Below are 12,806 nucleotides of genomic sequence, written 5' to 3' on the forward strand. Positions count from 1 at the left end.
TAGGCTGACTAATTTGAGGGATATTTTCTAGTATTGTTACTACGTTCATATGTTTGTATGTGCATGACCTCATACACATGGTTTCTTGGTTGAGCCAATCTGAGGGTTTTGTCATTTAGGTGTTCTCTAGGAATGTAATAGTGAAGTGTTAATGTTTTGACTGCACAGTTTCCAAAGAGCTATGATTTTTTTTATGGTTAATGAACATGAAAATATTAATGAACTGTAGAGACTGAAATGAAGACTATTTTAGAAAAAACTCAGCATGTCTCCCTCCAGACTGGAGCTCCGTTTGGCTGCCTGTTTACTAAACATTTCAGAAGCCAGAAGAAAACGCATTGTTGAGGAACATAGTAAAAGCAACTCTTCTTGGAAAAAATGGTAGGAACAACAGACAATTGAAGAGGATATGCAGTGTTTTGATTATCAATACTCTGCAGACAGTATCTGTAGAACACTCTTCCTAGATTTCCCCCCTTGTTCTTGGGCTCTTACAGTTTCTGCAGGATTCCAGGACACTGAGATTGATCAGTTAATCTGATGTGCACATATGCTGTTTTCCAAAAGCCTGCATGTATTCAGCAGTCCGGTTCTTCACATTGGAGATTAAGTGTCTGAAATGGCCACTGTTTAGGATATTGACAGGCTCCTGAGCAGGATATAGTTACATAAAGGTTTAATGTTCTCCTCATGGGCTATTTATTTGATCATTAATAGAATGGGCATAATTGTACATTATGCTTTTTGTTCTGTAGATTACATGAAAAATAAACTTGCCAAATACCAACAACTTTCCCAAGCACTCCTGCCAGTAAAGCCCTTGCTGTCATTACAGCACTATTATATCTATTCCATTTTCTCCATATAATGACAGTTAAGCAATTGCATATAAGTGATGTGCAAAAGATCACTTAGCAGTTCAGGAGATTGGAACTCAAGCCTCCTTACTCCCTGGGCCAGTATTTACTATGAAAGATACCACTTTTTTTTTTTTTTCTTCTTTTCGCCCTTGTTAAAGTGTTGCTGTAATAACACACAGTTCTAGATATCATTTGTTTTTACTCACACACCCACCCACCCACCACAGTGTATTTACAGTTTTACAATGGTTTAAATAGAAAAGCTTTGTTATTAAATCAAGTTTCTTGGCAACAGGTGAGCTTTAGGACCATAGCCCCAGAGCATTTCAGATAGTATATTTTAATTTCTGATAGTTATTTTTGATTTGGTTACAGCTTTTCATGAGAGAGAAGTGTTTCCCCCAGCCCATTTCTAACGATTAGCACATTTAAGTTACTGTCTTGCAGTAGCTGGAAATGTCTATGGAAATTCCTGATAATTGCTGATAAGAAAACGCCTCTGGAGTCAGCATACAGCTGAGCTTTTGCACTCTCTTTGTGGGAAGAGCCTGCTTGGGCTCCTCATTGTCAGACACAGTACATCTAATGGGATTGGGTTACCTGTCTCTGTGATTAAGTGAATGTGCGGAGACATTTGTGGAAGCCACACACTGATGGACGCCTGGGTCTCAACTCACAGTTTTTATCAGCTTATTAGTAGCAGCAGCTCAAATGGAATTATAGCTATTACACTCCATTACAAATACCAAACAATTTACTTCTGCTGAGATTCAGACTGACAGCTCCTCCTGCCAGCAGTAATTTTTTTTTTTTGTATCTGCATGCTTAAGAAATTGCAAGAGAAAGTGTTTCATTCTTTCAGCATTTGATTTAATTGAATCATATGAAACTGAGAATAAATGCTTTTCAGAAGATTTAGGATGAAAAAATAAAATAAAATAATCTCTTCTTCTGAGAGCTAGAGTATGTTGAAAAAGACATTAAAAAGGAGACTGTATGATCTTCTTCTTGCTTCATCTTTTATAGTTATGAAAATGCAAGGAGGGTAGCACTAGTTAAGAAAATGACCTATTGTTTTACAGATACCTTAAAGGCATTTATTTTAAAGTGAGTGGGATAAAACTGTATCACCTATAAGTTTTCTAATTAAAGTAATGTGAAAACATTTAAATGGTCCAAAAGGTCTTAGGTAAGAAAACCTACTTATAAATTTTAGACCTACACCAGGGCAGGGCTGTATTAGATGCTCATTTGGCTTTGAGTGAGTGACATAAGTTTTATCTTTTCACGTTATTAAAATTAATAGCATAGGGCTGCTGTAAGCTCTGTAGTTCCTGAGTGTAACTTATTTTTCCTCTCTTCTGAAAAGATTAATTGTTAAGCTGCCAGGGGACAGGGCGACAAAGGTATAATGGCCTAGCGAAAGCTTTAATTACCGCCTGAAAACTTTTGTCCTTCACTTTGAATTTGCTTTTGTAGACTTAAGGGGGGCTTTTAAGGGGCCTGAACCAGGCTCATAAACTTCAGAAATAGCTTTGGGGTTACGTGTGGCTGCCATACACTATAGGGCAGCGTTCTCCTCCAGGTTACATATTCAAGTGAGTCACAAGCCACTGGAAGCTGGAAGTCGTTAACATCTGAAGGCTGTTGGTGGCCTCTGAAAAGGAGATGGTGGAGGCAGAATGGTTTCTAATAGACAGGTGCATGCATCCCAGAAACCTCTGCTTCAGGCACTAATTGGCCTATTCTAGTTTTTCCAGATGTCAGATTTTGATTCAGACAGTTTGATTTCTGGGGTTGGGAAGGAAAAAATTGATAAAGCCTAGAAGATGAGATTGACAAAGAGCAGAATTTAGAGTGACATGATTTGGCAGTTGAAAAAAGAGGCTACGTCTTAGACCAAGTTAAGAGACACCAGAGCGTAGAGTCTGAGATGAGCAGTCTGGTTATATTGGAAGTTGCAATGAGAAGTGGGCATTGCTACGCACGAATTTTATGATCAGGTGATGTCACTTCAAAGGTGACATCCCAGAATTTTTCTGTTGAACTAAATTTAATTCTATCAAAAGAAATAAAGTATTACTTTTTATCACAGAAAATAATTTTTGCATTTACGTTTTTTTTTCTTTACAAGGTAAAAACATCCTGAACTATCAGTGCTCAATATATTTTCTGATCAAGACTATAGCAGATCCATTATTCCAATAGCAGCTTCTTTCTTTACATATATGTCTTTTGATGAAGGATAGGCTTCAGGTAGACCTGAATGCTCTTCAATTATTGATGTCCTGTTTAAATCTGAATACTGCATTATGTAGAGAGTCTACCTTAAAACTGCATTTCATCATTTTTCTGAGCATGTACATATCAAACATTTTCCATTTCCTCTTCATTAAAATGAACTTTGGGGTCCAAGATTTAATAACATTCTTTCCCTGAAGATGATCACATAACCTTTGTGGTTAAGAAAAAACATCTTCAAGTTTTAACCTGTGAAATGATAGTGTTGAAGTCAGCCTTGATTTCATTGATAGCATGGACTGAAACATGCTAAAGAGTTGTATTTTAGGTCGGGAGCCAAAAATCTTGAGTTGGTTCATGCACTGAAAGGAAATGGGCTCCAGGTCTCATGTTGTAAGATTTAGTGGGACAACTTGAATTTGAAGAATCGTAATTGTTTAAACAAAAACCTGCTTATCTTAATATTGCTTAGTAAAGTGTTCAAAATATTTTCAAATAAACTTTATTTCAACTTAGCAGACTGTCTTTTTTCAAAAGGTATGTTTGAAGAGCAAAGAGCAAATTGATAACTCTCAGCAAACATAGGACAAGTTATCTTGAATATTAATCAAAAGAAGTAAAATTTGCTTCTTTGTTCTTTATCTCTCTTGCTAAAATAGTCATACTACACTGCAAATGAAAACTCAAAGTCATAACATAAAACTTTTAGGTGTCTATAATATATATTTATATATAACAACTTAATGAAAAATCTAAATACTAGATAAAAGCAAAACTAAAATAAGTACATATACTTTAAAAAAATTTATGTTTGTATGTATATTTTAACATAAATTTATAAAAAATTTTGATTAATCGGATTAATTTGATAAAGTTGAAAAAATTAAAATAACCAATTGTAAAAAATACAGAGTTGTTTAAGACTGATAAACAGTGCATAATTCCTCTACTTTGGGGAATAAAGAACTGGAAGAAATGTGAAACTTTATGGCAATTAGGAGGTGGGACAAAGGGAAATGTTGGATCTTTTTTTTTATTTTGTATGCAAAAATTTTTTATACAGATTACAAAAAAACAACTAGTGGTACAATAAAATATAGCTGCTTTTTTTAGCTGTTTGAAAGTTTAATGATTGTTTTTTAGAATTTTACCTTTTTAAGGGAATTCTATTCTGGCTGCCTGAGTGAAGACCTTTCAGTCTGTAAATACAGAGATTCGGGAGGGAATCCACCCTTGCTTGGGAGAGTGGACCTGATTCCCATGTATCTGCTCACTGATGTTGGAATGGGAGGGTGTGGAGCTGTGGCCAGAAGTAAGAGAAAGTTTGGAGTAGTGTGTCATTTCTTAATGGAAACCATTTTTACAAATCAGAACAGCTCGTGACAATATAATCATTCCGAAACTCCCCGGGAAAAGTCGACCTTGAAGACTTGTATCAACAATAAGCTTTCATGAGTTGCAGTGGCACACTGTGTCTTTGTGACTCATCCTTCCACTTTCCACGCCGTGACACCATGGAGCACTAACTGCTGTGGGATGAGGCAAATCAATCATTTTGTCCCTTACGAATTCATGATAGATCATAAGGAAACAGTAGTTTTTAATGAGTTCCTTAGACTCTTCAGGGTAGAACGATGGTGTGTTTGCCCATCTGTGTCTTATTTTCTTGAGCAGGGGTAATGATGAGGTTGAAAAACCACTTAAATGTTAACTTCTACCCCTTTTTCCTCTGCCTTTTTCCCTTTTTTTCCCTATGCACAACTCTCTTTAAGATTTTCTTTAGAACTGAACTGTCACATGCTTGATTTCAGCCCCAGGGGTAAGTTTAATTTGGAAAATTTGAGCTATGTCACTTGAGGTGTTTTTGAATTAGGCAAATTGGGAGAAAAGAAAGACCTTTTGCCTGGACTGTCTAGCTGTACTACGGTTAATTACGACATGCAGAGGCTCATAACCTTTGGGGAAAAGTCCGGCCTTAGGATAATTGCATTCTTCTCTGTATGACCTCAGAAATCCCTCTATGATGTTGCCTCATTTTTATTTAGATTTGGGATGTAAATTTGGACTCTAGCTGAGCTACATCAAGCACTAGAAATAGGAAATGAGACTTGTTTCCAGAGGAGAACCTCACTTTGTGCTGCATTTTAACACGACCGGACAATCCAAGTATTATTTCCCAGGGAAATCCGGGCCCCGAATTTGCTTTCCTTTTTACCCAAGAAAGAGTTAAAATTCAACATGGGGGAAAATATGTTTCACACAGCAATGAAGAGTTCAGAATTGTGCAGACCAGAGTAATGATTTTAATTGTCTTCAAAACAATTATGTTCAATTACGTTAAATCTCAAATTAGCTAGTACATGAAGTTCTTCATTACATCACGACCAGTCCACCCCAGATGTTCATCCCGCGTAGGAGACGGTTGACAGTCGGAGGCTCTGGACACAGTGTTTCTCTCTTCTCTTGCCCTTTTGCTTCATTGGCAGCTACTGTACCTCATGATTTAAACATGGACATTTCTAATTAAATGAGAGCTCAGCTGCATTCTTGAACTAATTTATAACATTTGATTTGAAATGTAATAGCTTCAATTTTCATCTGATTAAAAACAGTCATATACTGTACATGGTTACTATTTTGATGCTCCAACATGCAGTTTTTATTTTTACATTCCCCTTTCTACACAGCTGTTCATCTAATATCATCCAAATTTTTTTAATTTTTTTTTTTTTTGTAACAGCTTGCTTAGGCATTCTTATAAGGCAAAAAAGTATTCACATTCTAGGATCTCGCTATTCTCAGAATAATGAAGAGACATTTTTTACTAGGGTAACCCCTTCTCAGGGAAACCAACTTTCAAAGAATTTAACTAACTTTCTTTGGGAAGAAGAGCATTGGAGAACATTCCGATGTGATATAAAAGATAGTTGATGTCGATATATGTAATTCATATATGCTTTGTACGTAGAAATTCTGAATCATGTATTTCAGAATTTTTTTTTATATCAGCTGTAAGCTTGCTCATATCTTAAGGAAGGGGTTATTAAAGTAGGGAGCGAAATTGGTATCCAGGGCATTTATAAATACTGTCAAAATCATTTGCAAGTTTTTATACATGTGCTTTTTTGTATCCATACATAGGCACACACACTCACACAAAATTTTGCATATAATTTTAGTTTAAAAACTTCTAGAATAAAGGGCACAGCAATGCAGAGGTCAGAGGTGCAAGCAGCCTGGGCTTCAGGATCTGTGAAGGACTTCAGTATGACTGACTGGCCAGAACTTAGAGGTGAGATGGGATGGGGAAGACATTCCTGGGAATGTTGAAAAAAAAAAAAGCACAGGAGGTGGAGGTCGGATCATGAAATCTTACATGCCAGGTGAATGAGTTCAAACCTTATCCTAAAGTCGATGGGAAAAATGGAAGAATTTTAAGCAAGAAAGTGATATGATTGGCTTTGAATTTTAGAAGGATCCCTCTGCCTGCGTGATAGAAAATGGACAGGAACAGGCAGACCAGTTTGGAAAGTTCATGGCGGCCTAAGAAAATAGGGAATGGAGAGAGATTCCATAGGATGGTGTGGGGTGGGTGGGGAACAAAACAGCGATATGAAAATGTCATCACTTAACAAGTGATGGAAGAAAGGAGACCTGGAGGGAAGGAGCACAGGTACATTTTTTACATGCTGGTATTTGGCAGTTGGATATATAGTTGGGAGCTAGGAGGCACATAGATCTAGACTTCCTTTCACCCTGCCCCTCATTCCAACTAACTAACTAACTCTCTCATTCTCTCTCTCTCACTCTCTCGCTCTCTCTCCAATCCTTCCTCTTCTCAGTATACTTATATCAAAATTTGGGTCTATACTTAGTGGTTACATTGTTATAACAATGTAAACATTGTTCACAACGAATCATTTAAAATATTATTATTTCACCCTTTCTGCACAACTTTTTTGCTGGAGTTGACCATTTTTTTTTGATTGTTTACTTTATTTTTTATATACTTATTATTACTGGTTTAACTTCAAACTGTCAATGACAACATTTCTCCATGCATTCAGACAGAACACTCTGTGTGTTGAATATTCTACCAATTTCATCCTCTTAAAGAAATATCTTCTAGAACTCTCTGACCTTTTCCAATTAGGACTGTTTGCCCTCAATTTGTTGAGAATAATTGTCATTCTAGGATCTCTGGGGGGTTCCCTTTATCTTTCTCTATGTTGGATTCCTGGATTCCTGAATCCCATTTTCTCCCTCACCCCTCTCTTTTAAAATTTTTGTCCTTGTTTTGGTGGAACACATCCTGTATTAGCCTTCAAAAAACAGAGAAGTACATTTTTATCACCTTGCATGTCTGAAAAATGCCATCATTCTACTTTCACATTTAATTGTTAACTCAGCCAAGTATAGAATTCCAGGCCTGTATTTTGAAAACATCGTGTCAATAAATTCTTATTTTCATGTTGCTATTGAGACTTCTGAAGTCATTATAATTCCTGATCCTTGTATGCCATCTGTCATTTTTCTCTGGATGCCTAAGATCTTCACTTTGTTCTCAGCATTCTGAAATTTCCGTGACGTTCCTTTGTCTGGGTCTGTTTTCATTCCTTGTTGTGGATACTTGGTAGATCCTTTGAATCCTTGAACCTCTTGACCTTCAGTGCTGGACAATTCTCTTGAATTATTCTACTGATGATTTCTTTCATTTTTCTCAGATTTTTTTTTTTTTTTATGGAAGCCCCATTACTTAGATATTGGAACTCTAAAATTGGTTCTCTATAATTTATTTTCTCTTTTTACATTACTATATTTATATAATACTTTCTGGCAAATTTCCTCTACTTCCATAAGTTTTTCATTTCTTCCAAGTGCTTTTAATTTAGTCTCTAAATGTTCCTTTTATTTTATTATTTAAAATAACATCGTGGTCTTGTCCCATGAATGCAATGTCACTGGATAATCGACATTTTCTTCTTCCTGCATAGTGTCTGTTCTCCACTCTAACTCCACCCCCAGGTTTTTTTTTCTTGTGTGTTTTAAAGGCTTTCTTCAAATGTCTGATAATCCATGGTTGGCTACTTAGTTTAAGAGTGGACACCACAAGACTGAATGGGTATTCAGAGTATGTAGGTGAGGTTTGTCAGGCTGATCTGGCTGAGTTGTTTCTTTGGCGATCTTATATGTCATTATTTTTTTTTTTGTATTTTCCTCTTGGGCTGTTCACATTCCCCAGAGAAGGATCTTCCAGTCTTCAGCCTGGAGGGTAGACATAGCTGCCTGTGTTTTAGGAGCTGAGTAGTGGAAGAGGGCTAGAAAAGTCTCAATCTTTAGCTTGTGAATATGCTCTTAATTTCCTCTTTTTATTAACCATCTCTGCCCTTACCTGTGCCCAGTATCTCCCAGCCTAGACACCATGGATTTTACCTCTTGTCTCTTCTTCCACGGTTACAGGCAGGGCCGTTGCCCATCTGTGTGGAGGAGGGTGGGATCCTTCCATGCTTAAACAGACTTCCCACCAGTCTCCCTCCTTTGGTTTCTGCCTTTGGTCTTTCCCTCCCAAAGCGAGGTCGTCAGTTCCGACCACTTTCAGGTACCTGTGGTATAAAGTAGGTTGCTGCTGTCCTTCTTGCCGCCTTGGATCTAATCACCTACCACTCTTACATCTGCTCAAGTTCCAATGCTATTGCCTCTTCTTCCCGTTCTATTTGAGTGAGTCAATGCTTTTAAAAAATATCTCTTTACCGTCTTTTTCCTGGGGACTTGGGAAGAAGTGAAAGTCAACAAAGGGATCCACACTCCCCTTTACTTGGAAGTCTCCACTTCTCTAATTCTCCTCATGATTTGTAATTATCAAGAATCCTTCCAGAACAATGAATTCACCTAATTTGGAATCATTGGTAAATCTACGGGAACATTATTCTTTCGCCTGATGTCTAATTCAGTGTTGAAGATGTTTAGTCTTATTTTCTGTACTTTCTGATGTTTTTATTGACCATTTCTCGAAGGATTCCTGTAGGTCATAGTGCTTGCTGTATGTTTTCTACTTCTTCCTTACTCGGTGTTTTCACATGCAGGAGCCAGAGTTTCTGAAACTTGACCTGTTTCCCATTCACATACAAACCTTCATGAGAAGGATTAAATGAAAATGGAGGGGAGGGGCCAGAGCATAAGTTACTCAGAAATTCTCCAGTGATCTACCAGTGCAAATGGGCTTACCTAACATGTACGTTCATACTGTCTAGCTTTAAAAGTCTGGACCATAGCTATAAATTTTGTAAATGATGTGGAAACTTGCTTTTTGTTTTATGTCGTTAATGAAATAAAATCATGTTTGTTCAATGCCGTATAATTGACATTATTTAGAAGCCTGGAAAGAAAAAGTGTTAGCTAAGTAAGTTATATGTATAAAGAAATAGCTCTTACATGATTGAGTTTCTTGTGATTTATCTCAAAATATATAAAACATTAATGAACTTGATTAGAATTATCAGCCTCGTTAGATGTTTTTTCGAGTATTTTTATGACTTGGAGGACATGTGCCATGACAAATTCACACGACGTCAACACTTGTGTGATAGTCTTGAGACCCTTTGATTACTTTATTACAGATTGTCAAAACATGGGTTGATCTGGCAAATCAGGAACAACTTTTCACTTCAAGAATTTTCTACTCTGATTCTCCAGTTGCTATGGAGATTGCCTTATAAAACAGCCTTGGATTTGGTTGAGATTAGTCAATTTAGATGCTGGGTTCTGATATAGTTCTCTCCACCATCAGCACTGCCCTCGTTGCCATAGCATGAAAACAGTGGTTGATTTTACAAGCATACTTTAACATAGTTTTAGGACATAGCATTTAATTTGAGAATTATACAATGCTGCCACCATATAAAAAGCTGAAAAAACAAGGGACGGTGCATTGGGAAAATACTTAAAATATTAAAATTGATTTCCAGTGACGTTAGTCCATTTTATCTGTGAAGGAGAATTATCAGGTTGTTCACCCATGCTTATTCCTACAGGCTTAATAAATGCAACAGGATTATATCTACCTTGTAAAACAGATACTAATGAGGAATAAAAAGGACAAGTGGGAGAACTGAGATAAACTAACCTATTCTTCCGTGACCAGCAATTGTAGGTGAACCTAACCATACTTGGAAAAGCCGCACTCTTTTCTCTTACTTTGGCTCTGTGGTAAGCCGAAATTCAAACAAGTTAAAACCCCTTGGGGCAACACAGAGCTGTTAGATAAATGGTCTTATCTTTTGTCTCTGAGATGGACAATTCTAAGGCCCATCCATTTCCATTGCTCACAGCACTCATTAGCTTGGTAACGCATCCTTGTATTGGCTTTCTCTCCTCTATGTCACTCTTGATGTATATTTAATAGGGTTTATTGAAAATATTGACAAGAATAAGTGTACTATAAGAATCTTCTAGTTGGAGTGAATAGGTGAAGTGCATGAAATCTTGCTGCCTGACTGTATACTTTTTGTAATTCTTTCCTAGTCGAGAAGTCACTTGTAAGATTTAGAGTTAAAAACTGTGAGACCTACCTTCCTACTCAAAGTTTAGAGGCTCATGGTTTTCTGATTTTGAGTAGTTATTAGTTATCTACAGTCCCCAGGGACTGAAGCTTTATGATTACTGATGGTGTTTAAAAGAATGTGGACCTAATAGGGGTTTTATAACAGGTGATGCCACGCTAACTTTTTGAGCCCAGGTGCCCTGACCGTGGAGATGCTTTTCCTGAATTCCTTTTCCTTTTTATTCCTGCTTCCTAGCATTTGTTGTGACTTCTAGTGTCAAGGCCTCTAGGATTAGAAAATTCTGAAGAAATGACATAGTGATGATACTAGTGGTATTGATGGACCTGAAAGATTAAGTGTGTCAACTCATCTTCCACACCCCCGGGCACCCACCAGCCCACCTGCCTGGTCTCTACTGGTCAAACTGAGAGTGATTCTTCAGGGGACCCAGAGCATGTGATAATAGTAATGGCGACAACATATGATTATAACATCATCATTAATTAGATTATCATTTATAGTTTAACTATTAAAATTGCATATATTAAATTACTCATTCTTCAATTTTAATTAACCAAAAATATATAGTGGGTTAATTTCTTGAGATAGTAATTGTTGTGTGTTTTTTTCCTCTATAGCCTATGTGTGACTGTTTCTTGGGCAGTCTGAGTTATCTGTTACCTTGAGGGGTATAGAATTGTTATAATCAGAATGAGGAAGTGACAGTTACTGTTCATGTTTGAATTTTTGCCAGCCAAAAGGAGAGGCCTTGGAAAAGCAGGGAACGAAGTGTTCCATAGCAATAAAATAGAGAAAGAAGGAGGCCACTTTACTCTCTGCTCTGAGGAGATGAAGACTAGGGCGGGATTTGAGCGGAGGGCATTACAAAGAGTCTTCCTTTCCCAAATTTTGAACCAATTGAACAGTAGAGAAAGGCAGGTGAGAAATGGAAATATTAATTTTGTTATTAATAAAACTCATATTGACAGCTGGATTTATCCAACTGGAGAATTAGACTCATTTAGCCAGTCAGGGGCAGCACTGGACAGCACAAGCCTGTCCTTGGAAAGCTTATGGCAAGGAGGAGTGGACCAGAATGTGTGTTTCCTGCTGAGAGCTACCGTTAAAGAAGGAAAAAAGAGGAAGGGATAGGCCTACGCACACCCAGCTTCTCTTCCAAAGTCCCCATCAGGGAATGAATGTTGGGAAGAAGCAAGGTCAATGTCTTAATTTCCCAGGGTTGCACTAACAGAATTCCACAGACTGGGTCATTTAAACAAGAGAAGTTTACGTATAAACATAGTTCTGGAAGCTAGGAGTCCAAGACCAGGGTGTCAGCAAGGTTGGTTCCCTCTGAGGGCTGTGAGGGAAGGATCTGTTCCATTTTGGCTTGTAGATGGCATTCACATTCACATGACATTCTCCTTGTATATATTATCTGTGTCCAAATTCCCCCGTTTTATGAGGATACCAGTCATATTGGATTAGGGCCCCACCCCACTTCCAGTATATGACCTCATCTTAACTAATTATGTCTGCAGTGACCCTGTTCCCAAATAAGGCCACATTATGAGGTCCTGGAGGCTACAACTTCAACATATAAATTTTTTTTAGGGGGTGGTGGATACAATTTAACCCATAGTAGCTAGGAAGCCAAAGAACTTTCCTCATGTGGGAAAAATGTCAGTAGCAGGCAGGAAGCATTTTTCTTCAAAAGGAGACTTAAAGAGGTGGGCGTGGGATGTGTGGAAACAGGCGTCCCCACGAGAGGTGGCAGAGAGGCGAGGGAAAAGGGAAGGGATGGGAGGACTTGACCTGTCGGGGGGTGGAGTGGAGATGGTGAGAGTTTGGGCTAGGCTTGAGACTACTGAGAGGCTGTTGAGTGTTTTCTGTAACCCGTAGCCAGGAAAATATGTGGTTGCCAAACACACACGTGGAAATCAAACTAACTCATGCAAACTGTCTGTTTGCCAATTTAGGAGCATTGGCTGAGTGGAAGGACTAAGTTCACTCTTCATTGCTGTGGGGAGTAGGCTTTATACTGAAGACTGTTTACACATTGCTGATACATTAGCCAGAAGAAGGATTCTTGACCATCCCCAAGACTCTGCCATGTCCCGTTTGAACTACTCTGTGGAGGCAGCCCCAGCTTCTCAGTAGCCCC

General features: G+C 37.8%; 1 pseudogene; it reads left to right on the plus strand.

Moving 5' to 3' along the window:
• The first annotated feature begins 265 nt into the window (after positions 1 to 265).
• The window catches only part of LOC111745086, a 22,345-nt pseudogene continuing 9,804 nt past the window's right edge, over positions 266 to 12,806 (plus strand).

Source organism: Pteropus vampyrus, unplaced genomic scaffold, assembly GCF_000151845.1.
Source record: "Pteropus vampyrus isolate Shadow unplaced genomic scaffold, Pvam_2.0 Scaffold146, whole genome shotgun sequence".
Classification (NCBI taxonomy): Eukaryota; Metazoa; Chordata; class Mammalia; order Chiroptera; family Pteropodidae; genus Pteropus; species Pteropus vampyrus.